This window comes from Cryptotermes secundus, unplaced genomic scaffold (assembly GCF_002891405.2).
Source record: "Cryptotermes secundus unplaced genomic scaffold, Csec_1.0 scaffold194, whole genome shotgun sequence".
Classification (NCBI taxonomy): Eukaryota; Metazoa; Arthropoda; class Insecta; order Blattodea; family Kalotermitidae; genus Cryptotermes; species Cryptotermes secundus.
In genome coordinates this window covers 1,777,688-1,796,952 of record NW_019738957.1, presented here as the reverse complement: position 1 = coordinate 1,796,952, position 19,265 = coordinate 1,777,688, and positions in this window count along the sequence as shown.

Below are 19,265 nucleotides of genomic sequence, written 5' to 3'. Positions count from 1 at the left end.
ATTATTATTATTGTATGCTGTTCTATTTGAAACTCAAATTCTCACAGTGTGGCTTTGTCCGTGTATGTTTGCTTCTGTATCTTTATTCATGCTCACTGTGTAATTAATATAGACTATCATTTTTGTATTTTGTTCTTTAATTATTTTTGTGTATTTCTCTATTCGTGCTAGCTTTGTAATTGGCCTCTGTGCTGTTAAGTTAGCATGTAAATAAACATGAATTGAATTGAATTACTATTATTATTAATATACAGCCATTTGTGTTGTCTTGGCTGCTGTTTCAGTTTCTTGATCCTGTACAGAGCCGGTAGGACTCCTTGGGTAGGGGATCAGCCCGTCACAAGGTCTCTACCTACACACAGAATAAATGTGTATAATACATCCAAGCCTTAGTGGGGTTCAAACCCACGACCCCAGCTTTCGAGCGAGCAAAGACAGTTCGTGGCTTAGGCCGCGCGGCCGGATAATCCGATGCTGGATCTTACAACGGTGTAGTGGAATGTGGATTAGACTAATCTGGTTAAGGATAGGATCCAGTGCTGCTCGCTTGAGAACAGGTTAATGAGCCTCCCGGTTCCGCAAATGGCCAAACAAGTCACAGAAGGAACTGTCAAACCTTGAGTGAAGATTCTGCTTTGTACTCCCCTGCCAGCTCCTACAGTGAGACGTTCCATTCCGTGCGCTGGGAAGCAGTGTTTTGTCAAACAGCCAAAATGAATTCAAGACATGACAAGAAAAGAGGAGAGACTGATATTCGGGCTGTAGCAGTACCCACTGTGATTCCAACTGAAAGTTATTCCATTTAACGTCGCACATTTATGTTTGACAGCGACCCACTCCTACGTTATGGATACTTAATATTGTTCACAGTAAGATGCGTACGGTATATAGTGAAATAGATATTATTTTAGTGTGCTTTTTTTTTGTTTCCTACTTTCAGTAGAGGCTCTACCCAACAGCATGGGCTATATAAACCGTTGGCTATGAAGATGATTTAAATGGTTTGCAAATTGTTTAAAATGAAGTAGCTAAAATTAGAATATAAAAATTATAATTTTGCCTGTGGTTTTGAAACTTGGTCTCTAACATTAAGGGAAGAAGATAGGCTGAGGGTGTTTAAGAATAGGGTGTTGTAAACAATATTTAGACCAAAGAGGATGAAGTGACAGTCAGTTGGAGAAAACTGCATAATGAGGAATTTCATAACTTGTACTCTTCTCCAAGTATAATTAGAATGATGAAGTCAAGACGGACGAGATGAATAGAGTATGTAGCACGTATGGCTAGAAGAGGAATGCATATAAGGTAGTGATGTGAAAGATAGAAAGAAAGAGACCACCAAGAAGACCAAGACGTAGGTGAGTGGATAATATTAAAATGGATCTTAAAGAAATAGGATAGGGTGGTGCGGACTGAATTAATCTGGCTCAGGATAGAGCCTAGTGGCGGGAAATTCTTGAGCAGCTGCGCAACTTCTCGAGAAGGGTTCAGCTTTTCCTTTTTAATTTTCAGCTCTAATGTGATCCATACTTGGAGAGTACTAAACTAAGTAAACAAGCAATATACGGGGTGGGGGGAACAAACAGATAAATATACATCCCCTCTCTAAAAACAACTAGAATCATACTTCATGCCTTGATGAACCTTTTCTTAGAGGAAGGGTGTTTGTTTTCTTAATGTAACTTTAAGAACTAGTAGAGCAGTTAGCTACAGGCCGGATGATCGGTCATAGATTTCCAGGGAAGGGATGAATTTTTCCTTACCGCAACTTCGAGACTCACTATAGGGCCCAGGATCCTTCTGTAACACTGTTAAAAATAAAACAGCCTCTTTACAGACCAACTTGTAACCGAGTATGCTTTTTGAAGCGTTAACATTCGAACCTCTTTACTACAACTGTCACAACACAATTAATATCAAGATCAGTGCCTAGTTTCGACTCTGCTACATGTTTCGGCTATTAATAGCCACCATCAGGCAAATACATGGTTAACATGTATACACCACTGAACGGCAGTACTAGTAAAATTGGATACAATATTATTATTATATAAAAAAATACTTGACGTACAAATACAATAAATTAGAATATATAAAACAGAAGTTATAGTATAAAACAAGAATAAAATTCTTTGATTGAAGTTTTACATCATCGAGCCAGCCGTTGGCTTTGTAATTTTGTTGCGTTCCCAAGGACAAGTTGGAATATTCTATATTTTGTGTGTATAAAAATTGTATAGGAGGCTCGTGATGTAGATGTAGCAATATTAATGTTAATCTGAATTATATCTGTATTAAATTTTGTTATAATCAACAATTGATTTTTGGTATTGAAGATACGAGTATACTGTATATTACTTACTATTTAGTCGGTGCCTCATCTTACAAAGTAATGTCCGTTCTGTAGGGAATGTAAACGACTGATTTGGTGATGTAAGATTAAAGTCAATGCAAGGGAGTGAGGGGGGTGTAGAGTTAAGGTATATGTGGAAATGGTGGAAGGGGGGAAGGGAATATGACTGTATATTATGTTTTGTATGTATCAATTATTATATCATACGATTATATAGGGTTAAACATTTCGGTAAAATTATCACTCAGTTGCAGATTTAGTTTGCCGATTTCGTAAATGTGAAATCATTCATACATATCCAAGGTTCGGCCTTTCTTGCCGATATACTATAGAACTTCTATCGTACTATATTCATGTATAGTGTCCAATATATATTGAGCAAATTCGGAGCTTTGTCCGTTATTTTTTATGTCTCGTATGTGTTCTCTGAATCTGACCTTAAAGGCATGTCCGGTCTGTCCTATATATTTTAATGGACAGCTAGAACATTGTAGTTTGTAAACTCCACTAAAATTACACATGTCACTTTTGTCATTATTTATTTTTATCAGATGTTTTATATTGTTTTTGTCTTATATGAGATACCAACTTCAGTATTCTTGAAAAGTTTAGTAATAGAAATGATTTCATGGCCGAAGTAGGTAAAGGTGGTCCATTTATTTTGCTACGTAGTATTTTTGTGGAGGGTTTTGTGTTAGTTGTGTGGTGCGTATTTTATGGATAGTTATTATTATTTAGAATAGTTCTAACAATGTTTACTTCTAGGTTTTTATTGTTATGCGAAAGGGGATATTGATTCAACCGATTAATTAGAAAGTATACAGCAGCTTTCTTGTGTTCAAATGGGTGACATGAATCATTGTGGATGATTAGATCAGTAGTTGTAGGTTTTCGATAGATTCCTAGTTGTAGGTTTTCGTATTGTGTTGTGACGGTTGTAATAAAGAGGTTGTATATTGTAACACAACAGGATGCATGAAATGAAAGTTAACACTCGACTTCGCTTCGGATCTCCAGCCGTCTTGACTATGAGTCTTCACCATTTTCTTCAGCCCTTCAAGTATATGCAGTGATATCTCGATTAGGAAGCGACCGCTCTCTTCATAATCCTTTCCATTTCAACAGTCATCCTACCATTCGGTGTTCTCTAGTCTGGATATGGACAGAGTCATGAAATAAACCACAAACCACCTTCTTGGAGCGGTACTTGTACATAGAGGCAATTCGGAGACTCGTGCAAATCGTCACTTAAGTCCACTCTGATCGCTTGTAATTATATAAATTAATATCATTCCACAGATGTGACTGTTTCACTGTCTTAAGTGCAAAGCATAGTTCTAAAAATTATTTAAAATTCCTTAGACACACACAATGCGTCTTTTAAACCCTATTTAAAAGTTTCTGTACATTGCACTACATGAATCGACCGACATTGGTCATCATCAGGTGTTTAAAAATTGTTTGTGGAAACTGCTGTGCTTCCGTTCTGTGATTCTAATGTTCGATGTCTTGCCCCATATATACGCTCGTGTATTTTATGGTGTTCGGTGTCTCTTCTGTGTGTTGTATATCCAGGCCACGAGAGTGAGGGGACTACACATCGAATATTAGAATCACAAAACGGAAGCATAGCAATTTTCACAAACAATTTTTAAACACCTGATGATGAACAATGTCGGTCGAAACATATAGTAAAATGTACACAAGCTTCAAAATAAGGTTAAAAAGACGCATTGTGTGTGTGTGTGTGTGTGTGTGTGTAAGGAATTTTAAATACGTTTTAGAATGAGGCTTTGCACTTAAGACGGAGAACCAGTGATATCTGTTGAACAATAAGTGTCGCTCAAAACAGCATGGCACAATATAATATTATAAACTAGTATAAATTTGCTGTTGAAGAAGTTATTAGCGTAAACACGATTGTTTTTAATAAGTCTTGAACTACTTCCAATACAATGAGAATCCTTACGAAATGTCACCTATCGCGACCCATGGATAAAACGGCCACCAAAAGTTCTGTTTAACAAGTGGAACATAGTTAAAGTGGCGAAGAAGTTCAGCCCTATCAATATAACCATTTTATTTATTGGGATAATTTTTATTTATTTTATCAAATTAGTCCTATTTTAAATGCTGCAAATATAGTTTACGTAACTTACATAATGGTACCTATAAAGAATTTCTGATACAGAAATTTGTTGAGCGGGAAATAAATTACAATAATGTATAGTAGCTGAACGTATTAATGAACATGCAGTAGCTGTAATATCTTTTCGCTGGGTAAGCTGGGTAAGGGACCCACTAATTGAAGACAATATCTATGCTCAACAATTATTCTAAGTTTTATTAGAAGAAAGTAAAAGATGTAGATAATATATACAATGTGTATACAGTACAGATTTTCAAAGAAGTCTCCTACTTTGTAAGTTTTGAGGTTTTCACGGCGATGACAATGAAGAAAGTCGTCTTCTGGGTTTAGGCACCGTGTATTCTTCGTTTTGGNTCCTCCGAAACGTCGGCCAAAACGAAGAATACACGGTGCCTAAACCCAGAATACGACTTTCTTCAAGTCTCCTAATATTTTCAGTGTTACTGGTATTATATATTGATCATTAAGAAGAGGGCCAAAGAGGGTGAGGGGAACTCATGAGCAGAGAATGTAGCGTTCAATTGCTACGTGCGGTATCACGCATGGATGAACCAAAAAACTAGACTCTCTAATCCTTAGTTTGAGGGATCATGTTATCGAAATGTTAAAAGGTCAGGCGTTGATACCATGTACATGCTCTTACACCGGAGGGTTCCAACTGTCTCATGAAGCACTCTCTTGGCTGACACAAAAAAATTACACATTAAGATAATATACAGTATGAACAAAAGTGTAAGTACTCTAAGGTTTACATATTACAATATAACATATCACATGGTTCTCCCGAAACAGCTTTGATACGAGAATAGAAGAGATAGAAATAGAATTTTACGTTATTAGGCCGTTTTACAAGGTCTCTCCTACACCGCTAATGATCAATGTTTGAATAAGGACTGATAGATGTTACCGTATAAAATTTGTATTCATTAATTAAAAAATTTAAATCTAGTTCTGTGTCTAGGTTTCCAGACAAATATGTCAATCATCATCATCAGTAATGTGTCAAGACGACAGGTCCACAGTCTCTTCCAAAACAATTCCTCCATTTAATGCGATCTAGAGCTTTCTCCTTCAAATGACAGTATCCTCTTCTGTCCCCAAGGTCATCCAGCATCTTCTTACGTCTTCTTGTCACTTCTATCCGCCCCTCTATCTTTCCTTCGATAACTTCTTTTAGAAGGCAGATTCTGCGTAAAACATGACCAATCCAATTAGCCTTCCGTTTTCTTATTTCGTGTAGGATATTCCTCTGCTCACTGACTCTAATTAATATACATTTTTAAAGGAATTTTGGTGCGGGATAAGGAAATTCAATGAAATAATAAGAGAGAAGAAGATGAAGAAATCAGTATACATTTTGTGACAAGAGTAAATTGCGCACGATTCCAATATGGCTTGCTGTACACGGTCGCTGTAACGACAGGAAGCTAGTGACAGCTGCAGAAGGTCCCTACTTGGAGCGAGGGAAACTAGCCTTGTGGTATGTGCACAGCATGGAAATGTTAACTTTACTACGTTAGGACCAGCAGCACGAAAATAATTGGGCTTGCGAAGAATAAGATCAAACATGAACCACTTGGTTTCTTAAATGCCACATTTATTACATAAATTTTCCAAAAGAACGGACGAAACAAAGAAGAAGGAAGGAAAGACAGGAAGAAGCGCAGTAAAGAAAAAAGAAATACTAGAATATAAACAAGAGGAGACAAGGAAAGTAAAAGTAAAAAGTAAAGCTGTCCCTGTACAAGGCCGTGAAGGCCCATAGGGTTGTGAAACGTTGAAGGTACCACATTATCTAGATAGTCGGCTCAAAGATGGCGGTAAGGTTGTCAGCCTTACGCGCCGGCCGCTCTTTACTCCTCAGGAAAATTATTTAATTAGTTCCTGGTACTCATTTCTGTTAGAGGCTGAGTAAACCCCAGGGCCTAGGGTAGCTGGAAAGATTAGGTCAACTGAAAAAAATCTAATGACCTTATCGGGACTTGAACCCTCGACCTTCCGGCTTGTAGCATAGCCCCTCAACCAACTACGCTACAGACAAGGAAAGTATTCAAATTAAAAGAGAAAAAAGACAAGAAAACGAAGAGAAAGGAAAAAATAAAGAGTGTAGAAAGAAAGGAACAACGTGAAAAGGGGGAAACGAATAAAGTGCAAGGAAGTATTTTGGCCTTCAGGTTTAACTAAGTTGTTTAATACTGACGGAAGTACTACGCAGAACAGCAAGAAGTTTCTTTAGAGCTCAGAATTAACAATCCAGAGCGACGCTATCCGGTATGTAAGGGAGAACTTGGTTCCAATGTCCATCACACTAAGTCGCTTTTGTTGAAGTTCAGAAGCGCGGAGGAAGCATGGAAGACCGGCACGAAGCAAGCCATGTACCCCCGTCCTGAGACGGGCTCGCACTTGTCTCACATCTGAACCCGGACGCAGAGGCTGGGATTGATGTCGGCTTGAGATCAAATTGCCTCACGTTGGTGCCACTGCATGCCATGAATCTTAAAACCTGAGCCCCTCACAGTTGTCATGGGAACCAAAAATATCTCAAACCTCTCCTTAACCGCCCCCTGCACTGCCTCCCGAGATCGTACGAAGAATTCCTAAATTCACAGGCCTTATGGTATTACCATGCCTTTCCGTGGCCTCTAATATCTGTGGTCCTACAATGATATATTATACGAATAATTTCTGTACATTTTTTCTTGCACGCTGTCAGCATACTGAGTTAAGCATATGTCTACGTTATATTGTCTAAGAGACGCACACGGAAAATTGCAAAAGGAATATAGAAATGTTAATCGTTGATTGATTTCCTTTGAACTTGATTGTATTTACACAGTTCCCATGACGTTGTTAAGTGTCACCCAGCTTCCTGTTCTGAACTTCTCTGATTCGTAAGATTTGAGGTTTTCACGGAGGTGACTATGAAGCAAGCAGTCTTCTGAGATGTAGCAGCGTGTAGATGTGGTGTTAACCGACGTGTCGGAGGAACGTATCACCTCCATCTTCAGGGAAGAAGGAAAAATAAGAAAATCCGCAAGCGAAGAGACCGTGAGAACCAGTACAAGCAGGACTGTTTCTACCCTGAAGATGGAGGCGATACGTTCCTCCGAAACGTCAGTTAATACCACATCTACACTGTGCCATATCCCAGAAGACTGCTTGCTTCTCTGGTTCGGTTCTCTTTCCAGAAACATGTTTCATATTTGTAATGGCAATGCTTTCCTCATGTACACCAAGGACACCTGCACTATCTGCTTTAAGAATAATTTCCCACTCTTTTACTTTCAGTTGATTTCCTTACAAGTTTGCCAACTAGCTCGTCAACACAGCGTCGTTATATGCATCAGGATTCAATCGCCTGAGTTACAGTGATATACTCCGTCTTCCCAATTCATCTCTGTTTGCACTTTAATTGTAACAATCTGATGAATGCCACTAAAGTGTCAATTTAAGTACTCTTGTATATTTCATCACATTGTTATCTTTTTGCCTGACGAACCTAAAATCTCCCCGACCCCCGCTTTGCTGTTATGCTTTGGGTGGGCCCACTGCAGCCGAACCTCTCACCTCCCTTCAGGGTTATTTGGGTTGATATCCAAAGGGTTAATTAAGAGAGATGGGCTCCAATGAGAGATGTACTCCCATAAATGTAAGTAAGGGTAGGTAAACGAATCTGATTGGACCGACTAGGGAACCGGATAACATGAGAACGTCAAGGGTGTAACGGCCAAAACTATCAGCGTCACTGGTGACGAGATTAAGTTATTCGTCACTACGAGACACTACGAAACATTTACAACGAAATAAATAAAGAAGACACAAAACAATTCATTGTCCCTTTGCGTACTGTTGGCAAACTTACAGCCTCCTATCTTGTAAATAAATTAATTTCTGTTATAAGATTTTTACTTTAATGCTACATCAAATTGGGCACATCGCTTTCCTTAATGATTTATGATCCTTAAGTTCAATTTGAAACTCTAAAGGTGCGGCCACACAGAGCGCTATGTACGCGACGCACGCTACGTACTCTATGTTCGCTATACGAATAGAAAAATATCTCCATTCATTGCCAATGTGACTGGCCACACAGACTTCCGTACGCTACGTACGCTATGTTCGCTATGTTAACTGCGTCGCAGCTATATTTTTAAAACGTTAAATTTAACTTCATCTTCACGTAACTGCTTTATCAGATGATGAAATTCACCAAACATTGTTCTTCTTAAGTTCACGCCATGCACCCACTTCCTTTTACGTTTACACAAGGAAAGTAACAGCAAAAGCTCATCGCCGGAATCATCGCTGCCCCCCCCCCAGCCCAATATCGGCCAACATCTCATTCAAGACTGAGAAGTTTCGTACCAAACATAGCTTTCTGTGTGACCTCGCGGTGTAGCGAACATAGCGTACACAGCGTACATAGCGTACGTAGCGAACATAGCGTAGCGCTCTGTGTAGCCGCACCTTAATACAATAAATCAATAGCGGAAAGCAACACAGGTCTGCTCTGTTCCAAAACATGGCGCCAAATAACATAGATCTTCGATAGCCGGCAAACAGAAAACAGATCTACAAACAAAAACGGGCTAATTTTTGGAAATACGCAATTCTCTCTACTGATAGGCTACATTCAAACTGTCCTACTACGAATTTGGTTGGCTGAGATTAACAAAGCCATTTTCGACACGTACAACATATTCAGCTTGGGGAGCGTCTCCTTCGAACTTAAACTTAAAAAAATTATGGCTATCCAGTGCATTCAAGAAGGCGACGAACTGGAGCTTTGACATCTCGGAATTTCTACTGAAACATCGAATTTTCCAACACAAAGCAAGCAATAAGAAATTATATCGTAAAAGTCATTATCACTGCCAATTAACACCAGAATATATATTTACGCCTAAATATATACAATTTATAAACGAGTAAAAGTTCAATAATTATAAATAATTGTACAGCACTTATTTCAACAGACCAATAATCAAATAATTTAAAACTGTCAGAAAGAAATCGATCACATCAACTACGGTTCATGCACTTTCTGTCCTATAGTAAAAAAAAAAAATAAATAAAGCTATCCCTGTAACAGGCCGTAAAGGCCCATAGGGTTGTGAGACGTTGAGGGTCCCACATTATCTAGACAATCGGCTCACAGATGGCGGTAAGGTTGTCAGCCTTACGCGCCGGCCGCGCTTTACTCCCCAGGAAAATTATTTAATTAATACATTTTGATAATTATACTTGTCGGCACGAAAATTACCAGCTCCATTCGGCCTCTCTTCTTTCCATTTACATGGTCTAATGCCCAATGCACACGTAGTCAAATTTTGTCCATAATCAAGTCCGTTTTCTTCAAATTCAGTTTTCAGAATTGTTCTCAAATTGCTGTAACCACAATGGTCACAACATGTGGGACACTCGCAAACATTTTGATTGAGTTGCAGAAGAGTCAACGTGTATCGTATCCTACATGACACAACTCACTCACTGTTCAGTGAGTGCTGAGGTTTTGACTAGCAATAACATATTAAATATTTTGTTAAAGCGCCTGAATTTTATCCAGATATTTCGACAATTGTGTCGTAAACAGAAAAAAATAATACGACAATTTTAAATATTGTATTTTGCACTTCAGTTTGAAAAGAAAATTTTAGAATTATATCTGACAGGTCTTGGTTACTACTAGCCTTTTGTTAAGTGACCGAAATTAGCACTTTCTAACGGAACCAACAGTGTAGTTGGGTGCCACCCCTTCACCTGAGGATGGAAACAGATCTAGTTTCCGAAACGTTGTGTTCTTCAGATTACGAGAAGATGGACAATGTGTAAAAATCATTAATTCCTAATGACTCAACTTCTTTCAATGAACCTTAAGATGTAATTTGCTGTCAATGAAAGCCAGCTGTTATATACTCTTACACTGTGTTTCTCCAAGAACCATTCTGTCACAACCTAAAACTCCCAAATGGGGTCTTCGTATCAGATTCTAAGACACAAATTTTACATGAAATTCTCATTTCCTCGTGGGTTCTACATGCCCTGCCCATTTCATCCTGTGTAATCTGATACCTTCACATGTTATATGATGCGAAAACTTCTCTCGAGTGTGTAAATATTATCCTCAGAACTGCATTCTCATCATCTGTATTGATCCCTTTGAACAAGAGACAGGTTCACCTTTGTATGGGATATTTCTGCTTTCCATTGGCGTACGGCGGAACCCTGTACATGGGTACGTATGACGTCGTCATCTGGCTTGAGGTATTCATTTTTAGGAGGAAGAAGAAAAAATATAATCTTAGAGCCTACAGAAAAAATGCTGCTTTAGCAAAAAATACATATGGAGAGCGACATAATTCACTTTTCCATGCGCTTGGAGTGCAATTTGTGCCCGTCTCACGTGTGCACGACTTCAGCACGGTGTCCTAGTCTCGATCCCTGACTGCTCATTCCTCCTCCTTTCTTTCGCCCGGTCATAAATTTAATGGACAGAAAAGAGGGCTGATACTGCTGCAAGGGTCCACAATGTATTTGTCACAACAAGAATGTCCTGAGGTCTGGGGGAGTTCCCTTTCTATATGCATGCTGTGCTGGAACGTCTATCATTGCCTTGAATCCCAATGTTTACAACTTGACTGAAAGTCTTACACTATATTACTCGAACAGTGGCGGCTAGTTAACGTCCAGTTTATTGAACTGACAAAACAATAAACACCAACGTACTGATATGGCCTAGAGTTAGCAAACTGTGAGGTTCCAGCGAATTTATAACCCCACTCAATCCCATAAGCAACGGCTGGCTAATTTAGGGATTATTGAATTGGCATAAGAGCAATGTCACTAACCAGGTACCTCGGGTTTTAATTGTTACGCTATGCAGCTCTGCACATAAGCCATATTAAAGCCCTGTTTGACAATCTCAGCAGCGGCTGGTTACTTCCAGATAACTGACTTGATTTTGAATTGTAAATACAGATATTAATCTAAAGGCTTAATTGCCACCCAATTATGTGTGGGGCCCCGCAACTAAACATATTGTAACACAAAATTCAGCGTAGCAGCAGTAGCGGCTGGTTACTTCCTAGGAGAATGAGCTAATATACTATCATAATTTTCAGCACCCATATTTTGATGTACACTAACATACTGTGTAATACAAGTAAGGCCTTGATGTAGTGGCTAAGAAGTAAGTCATTTCGGTGTACTTAGGCTGATATTGAAACATGTACAGCTTGGCCTGGTGGCTTAGGTAGTTAGTGGACTATGCAACGTTCTGCCTAAACAGAATTCTAAAATAATTTTATCCGTCAGAGGTGGCTAGTTGACTTCAAGATTTTTGAGTTGTGTACAGTCAAGCTGTGTAAAAAGAATGCGTTTTATCCCGTTATTATAATGGAGACAATTAATAAATTGCCGGATAACGTTTCAATTATATCGTTATACGATGTATTATAGATTTCTTCATCCCTGAAGAAAATGATTTCTGGGACGCTACGCCGTGTTGTTTGGTGGAAATAAACAACCTTTTCAGAAGGACCTACTATCAGATTTTCAGGATAAGTATTAATTCGGTTATTACTATTATTAACTATTTTGTGTGTATATATGTGTATTGTCCTTTCTCACCACATAATGGAATAACCATTCGAAATGTACTTATTTTATTTTCTCACCTTTTAATGCTAACTTTACTTTTTCTTGGAATTATTATTAATTTAATGCCATTATATAACCTGTCTTATTTGTATTTTGTCTTTTAGTTATATCTGTATTTCTATGTACTTGTACCAACTTTGTAATTGGCCACTGTGTTGTTAAGTTTGCAGATAATAAACACGAATTGAATTGAATTATTACTATTATTATTATTATTATTCACTCACTCACTCACTCACTCACTCATGGAGCTGAGCCCTTCTTGAGAAGCTGCCAATTGTGTGGAACTCGAAGGTTCATAACCGTGTTCACAAGAGCCCTCCACTAGTCCCTATCTTGAACTAGACCAATCCAATCTATACCATCCCATCCTCTAAGATCAATTTTAATATTGTCCACCCACCTATGTCTTGGTCTTCCAGTGGTCTCCTTCCTTACGACTTTCCCACCAATATCCTATATGCATTCCTCTCCCCATTCGTGCTACATGTTCTGTCTATCTCATCCTCCATGAATTGATAATTCTTTGCCACTTGAGTTATCATGTTGGTTTCAGATTACAATATTTGCGTGATTTGCTGGAATGGTTTATATGGAAACGGAAACAAATTTTTAAATTTACAAATATTAACTCACATACTATTATAAGAAGTAAAGACACATCACATAAAGGTATCAAAATATTGCGGCTCTTTGCTCCATTTGAGGACGTTTGAGCCCCAGAAACAGCTTTTGCTAAATAATACGCTCACGCAACAATAGAACAACGGGGTTATGCAACCCGTTTCTAGGCAACGGCCAGATGAACACACTTTCGAATAAGCGGTGGCGTCAAAGAACGGTGGGTAGCCATAACATGACTTGTATTTGCCATGTCGTCCGCGCTACCCCCAGTGATGTTAATGGACCAATAAAATCATAGTCGAATACAAAACACGTGTTATCTGTGGGGTCCGTGCCGAAGAATTATAAGAAGTTCCAGAATAACCGAGAAGGTAGTAATGGTAATTGGTGATTTCCTCATCCAATATTTCAGCACTAGTATTGTGGGCTGGATACATTTCATATAAAGTACATATATATCATCCACATATGTCAAAAAGCATAATAAAGTTAATAATAAGAACGTTCGAAAAGAGACTATTTCGGGATCTGTTGGAAATTGTAAGAGTCAATGAAGATAATTGTAATATCATACACTTGAAAGGGTTCTGAAATGTCAATAATTCGGGAAAATTGCACTTACGACAATAATAAATATCGTAATATTACGTAGAGAGTTTAACAGTAAAATATATGCTGGAGTTTATGATGAGAGAAAGTTTGGAAATAATATTTCCCGTATAAATATATAATTATTCCATACGCTGTCAGAGACATTCAACCGTAAGATATTGAAAACCGTCAAACAGTACTCAACTAGGTGTAAAGATGCTCAGTAGTCATACTCGCACACCTGTTATAATGTAAAATTAATTTATATAACATTAGAGGAAATTAATTAGCTTCGGCCCCTCCAAAGAAACGATGGGTGTGAAGAAGTCTAATGTGTAAAATCTAACATAACGGAACACAACACAACACAAAAAACCCAAAGCAAACTAAGCCAAGCCGAGAAAAAGGCAAGGAAATTCAAGCCACACCAAACCAAGCCATCCCAAACTAAGATAACCTAACCTAAACTAACCCAAGTAACCTAACTCAACATAATTTAGCCTAGGCTACCCTAGCCTTAATCGCCTCGCCTCGAATAAAGTTAACTCAGGTAAAGTCACGTCAAGTCACGCCACTCAAATCAAGTCACTCGAAGTCACGTCAAGTAAGTCAAAGTCACACCAAGACACCTCAAGTCACGCCAAGTCACACCAAGACAAATCACGTAACGTCACTTCACCTCACCTCATCTCACCTTATATCACGTGACTTCACATAACCTCACAAAAAATCACCTTACTTAACAGCAAGGAATGGTAAATCTCAGTTACTGAGAGATGCGTAAATTCAACTACGCAAACATAACCTAACCTAACCTACCGTAACCTAACCTAAACTAACCTAACATAACCTAACCCAATCTAACCTAATCTAATCTAACTTAACCCAACCTAACCTAACTTAACGTAACCTAACTTAGCCAAGCCTTCCCTAGTATCCGCTTGACTCACCTCGCCCTGTCTCGCCTCTCCTAAAGTTAAGTCAGGCCATTCACGCCAAGTAATGTCAAGTCACGTCAAGTAAACTTAAATCACATCGAGCAAGTCAAGACACCCCATGTCACGCTAAGTCACGCCAAGTCACGCCAAGTCAGTACAAGTAACGTCAAACCACGTCAAGTCACGGAAAGTGACAAGTTACGCCAAGTCACACAAAGTCACGCCAAGTGACGCCAAGTCACTTCAAGTCAGGCCAAGTCACGTCAAGTAATGTCAAATCATGCCAAGTTACGTCAAGTCACGTCAAATCACGTCAAGTCACGCCAAGTCAAATCACGTAACGTCACTTGAACTCATCTCACGTGACCTCGCCTGACCTCACTTAACCTCAACACACTTCTCCTAACTTAGGAGCAGGGAATGGTAAACCTCAGTTACTGATTCATCCGCACAAGTCTACTGCGCAAACCTAACTTAACCTACCCTAACTTAACCTAATCTAACCTAACCTAAGATAACCTAACCTAACCTAACATAGCCTAGCGCACCCTCGGCTTGCCTCCGCTCGGCCCGTCTAGCCTCACCTCACGTCAAGTCACGCCATTCACGCCAAATTATTTCAAGTCAAGTCAAGTAAATTTAAATCACCACAAACCAGTCAAAACACCTCAGGACACGCCAAGTCACGTCAAGTCACATCAAGTAATGTCAAACCAAGTCAAACTACGGCAAGTGACAAGTCACGCCAAGTCACGCAAAGTCACGCCAAGTCAAGCCAAGTCAAATCAAGTCAAGCCAAGACACGTTTAGTCACGCCAAGTCAGCTCAAGTCACGTCAAGTCACGTCAGGTTAGGTCGGGTCAGCTCACATCACCTCTCCTCACTTAACCTCACCTAACTTCACCTAATATCACCTAACAAAACAGCAAGGAATGTTAACCTCAGCTACTGATACATTGGTAAATTCAACTGTACAAACATAACCTAACCTAACCTAATATAACATGACTTAAATTAACTTAACCTAACCTAATCTAACCTAGCCTAGCCCAGACTCGGCTTGCCTCGCCTCGCCCCGTCAAGTATCTCCTCACGTCAAGTCACGCCATTAAGGCCAAGTGACGTCAAGTCATGACGAGTAATCTTAAATCACATCAAGACAATCAAGACACCACAGGTCACGCTAAGTCACGACAAGTCACGCCAAGTCAGGTCAAGTAACGTCAAACCACGTCAAGTAACGGCAAGTGACAAGTCAAGCAAAGTCACGCCAAGTCAAATCAAATCACGCCAAGTCACGCCTAGCCAAACCAAGTCATGTTAAGTTACTCCAAGTCATCTCAAGTCGCGCCAAGTCACGTCAAGTCATGTCTGGTCAGGTCACTTCACCACACCTCGCCTTACCTCACCTAACTTCACCTNGACTTGGCGTGACTTGATTTGACTTTGCGTGACCTGTCACTTGCCGTGACCTGACGTGGTTTGACTTTACTTGACTTTACGTCGCACCTCACTACGCCAGTCACCCCCATTCTCCTCTGTTGGAGCACTCCTTCACTATCTTGTGTGTGTTGTGCTTTTGTTGTGTCTTGCTCCTGTGACTGCGTGTGTTATACTGTATACTGTTATACAGTATAACACACGCAGTCACAGGAGCAAGACACAACAAAAGCACAACACACACAAGATAGTGAAGGAGTGCTCCAACAGAGGAGAATGGGGGTGACTGGCGTAGTGAGGTGCGACGTAAAGTCAAGTAAAGTCAAACCACGTCAGGTCACGGCAAGTGACAGGTCACGCAAAGTCAAATCAAGTCACGCCAAGTCACGCCTAGCCAAAACAAGTCACGTAAATTCACGCCAAGTCAACTTAAGTCACGCCACGTCACGTCACGTCATGTCAGGTCAAATCACCTAATTTAACAGCGAGCAATCGTAACCCTCAGTTACTGATAGATGCGCAAATTCAACTGCGCAAACATAAGCTAACCTAACCAAATCTAACCTAACCTAATTTAACTTAACCTAACATAACGTAACCTAACTTAACCTAGCCTTGGATAGCGTCGCCTAGCGTCACCTCTCCTCGCCTCACGTCACCTCGTCTCTCCGCGCCTCTCGACAAGTCATATCAAGTGAAGTCAATTTACGTGAAGTCACGTCAAATAACGTAATGTCACGCGAAGTAACGTAAAGTGATGCCAAACACACGTCAAGTCACGCTAAGTCACGCCAAGTCACGCCAAGACAAATCACGTAACGTCATTTCACCTCACATGACGTGACGTCACCAGACCTCACCTAACATCACCTTACTTAACAGCAAGGAAAGGTAACCCCTAGTTATTGATAGATGAGTAATGTAACTAATCTAACTTGACCTAACCTAAAATAAACTAACGTAACGTAACCAAACCTAACCTAACTTAACCTAAACTAAACTAACCTAACCTAATCTAACCTAACCTAGCCTAGAATCAGCTTGTCTCGCCTCTCCTCACGTCAAGTCACGTCAAGTAAACTTACATCACATCAGGTAAGTCAAGAGAACCAAGGTCACGCTAAGTCAGGCAAAGTCACGCCAAGTCAGGCCAAGTCAAGGCCAAGTCACGTCAAGTCATATCAAGTAACGTCAAACCACGTCAGGTAACGGCAAGTGACAAGTCACGCCAAGTTATGTAAAGTCATGCAACGTCAAGCAAAGTCACGCCAAATCAAATCAAGTCACGCCAAGTCACGCCTAGCAAAACCAAGTCACGTTAAGTCACGCCAAGTCACCTTAAGTCACGTAACGTCACGTCAGTACACCTCACCTCACCTCACATAACCTCACCTAATTTCACCTAACTTAACAGCAAGGAATGGAAATCTCAGTTACTGATAGATGCGTAAATTCAACTGCGGAAACATAACCTAACCTAACCTAACGTACCTTAACCTAACCTAACATAACCTAACCTAACCTAACCTAGCCTTAGTTAGCGTCGCCTAGTGTCGCCTGGCCTCGCCGCATATCACCCCGTGTCTCTGCGCCTCTCGACAAGTCATATAAAGGGAAGTTAATTTAAGCCAAGTCACGTCAAGTCAAGTCAAATCACGTAAAGTCACTCCAAGTCACGCCAAATCACGCCAAGACAAATCACGTAAAGTCTCTTCACCTCATCTAACCTCACCTTACTTAGGAGCAAATAATGGAATCCCTCAGTTACAGATAGATGCGTAAATTCACCTACGCAAACATAAACTAACCTAACCTAACCTAACATAACCTAACTTGACCTTACCTAACCTAACCTAACCTAACCTAACCTAACCTAACCTAACCTAACCTAACCTAACCTATCTTAACCTAACCTAACCTAACCTTACATATCCTAGCCTAACCTCGGCTTCTCTCGCCTCTCCTCACGTCAAGTGAGGCCATTCACGCCAAGTCAAGTCAAGTCACGTCACGTAACTTTAAATCACATCAAGCCAGTCAAGACACCCTAGGTCACTCTAAGGCAGGCCAAGTGACGCCAAGTCACGCCAAGTCACGTCAAGTAACGTCAAAACACGTCAAGTCACAGCAAATGACAACTCACACCAAGTCACGCCAAGTCAAGCCAAGTCACGCAAACTCATGCCAAGTCACGCCAAATCAAATCAAGTCACACCAAATCACGCCTAGATAAACAAAGTCACGGCAAGTCACGCCAAATCAACTCAATCACGCTAAGTCTTGTGAAGTAACGTCAAATCACGTCAATTCACGGCAAGTCACGCCAAGTCACGCAAAATCACGTCAAGTAACGTCAAACCACTTCACGTCACGGCTAGTGACAAGTCAAGCAAAGTCACGCAAAGTCAAATCAAGTCACACCAAGTCACGCCTAGCCAAAACAAGTCACGTAAAGTCAAGACAAGTCACCTCAAGTCACGCCACGTCACGTCACGTCAGGTCAGGTCACCTCACCTCACCTAATTTAACAGCGAGGAATCGTAACCCTCAGTTACTGATAGATGCGCAAATTCAACTGCTCAAACATAAGCTAACCTAACCAAATCTAACCTAATCTAATTTAACTTAACCTAACATAACGTAATCTAAACTAACCTAGCCTTGGCTAGCGTCGCCTAGCGTCGCATCGCCCCACCTCACGTTACGTCGTTGCTCCGCGCCTCTCGACAAGTCATGTCAAGTGAAGTCAATTTACGTGAAGTCACGTCAAGTCACGTCAAATAACGTAATGTCACGCGAAGTACCGTCAAGTGATGCCAACTCACGTCAAGTCACGCTAAGTCACGCCAAGTCACGCCAAGACAAATCACGTAACGTCACTTCACCTCACATCACGTGACGTCACCAAACCTCACCTAACCTCACCTTACTTAACAGAAAATAACGGTAACCCTTAGTTGCTGATAGATGCATAATTTCAGCTACGCAAATATAACCTAACCTAACTTGACGTAACCTAAGCTTAACTAACGTAACGTAACCAAACCTAACATAACTTAACATAAACTAAACTAACCTAAACTAATCTAACCTAATCTAGCCTAGCCTCGGCTTGTCTAACCTCTCCTCACGTCAAGTCACGCCATTCACGCAAAGTCACGTCAAGTCACGTCAAGTCACGTCAAGTAAACTTAAATCACATCAAGTCAGTCAAGAGACCCCAGGTCACGCTAAGTCAGGTTAAGTCACGCCTAGTCAGGCCAAGTTACGCCTAGTCACGAAAAGTCACATCAAGTAACGTCAAACTACGTCAGGTAACGGCAAGTGAAAAGACACGCCAAGTTATGCAAAGTCACGCCAAATCAAATCAAGTCACGCTAAATCACGCGCAGCCAAACCAAGTCAAGTTAAATCACACCAAGTCACCTCAAGTCAAGTCACGTCACGTAACGTCACGTCAGTACACTTCACCTCACATAACCTCACCTAATTTCACCTAACTTAACAGCAA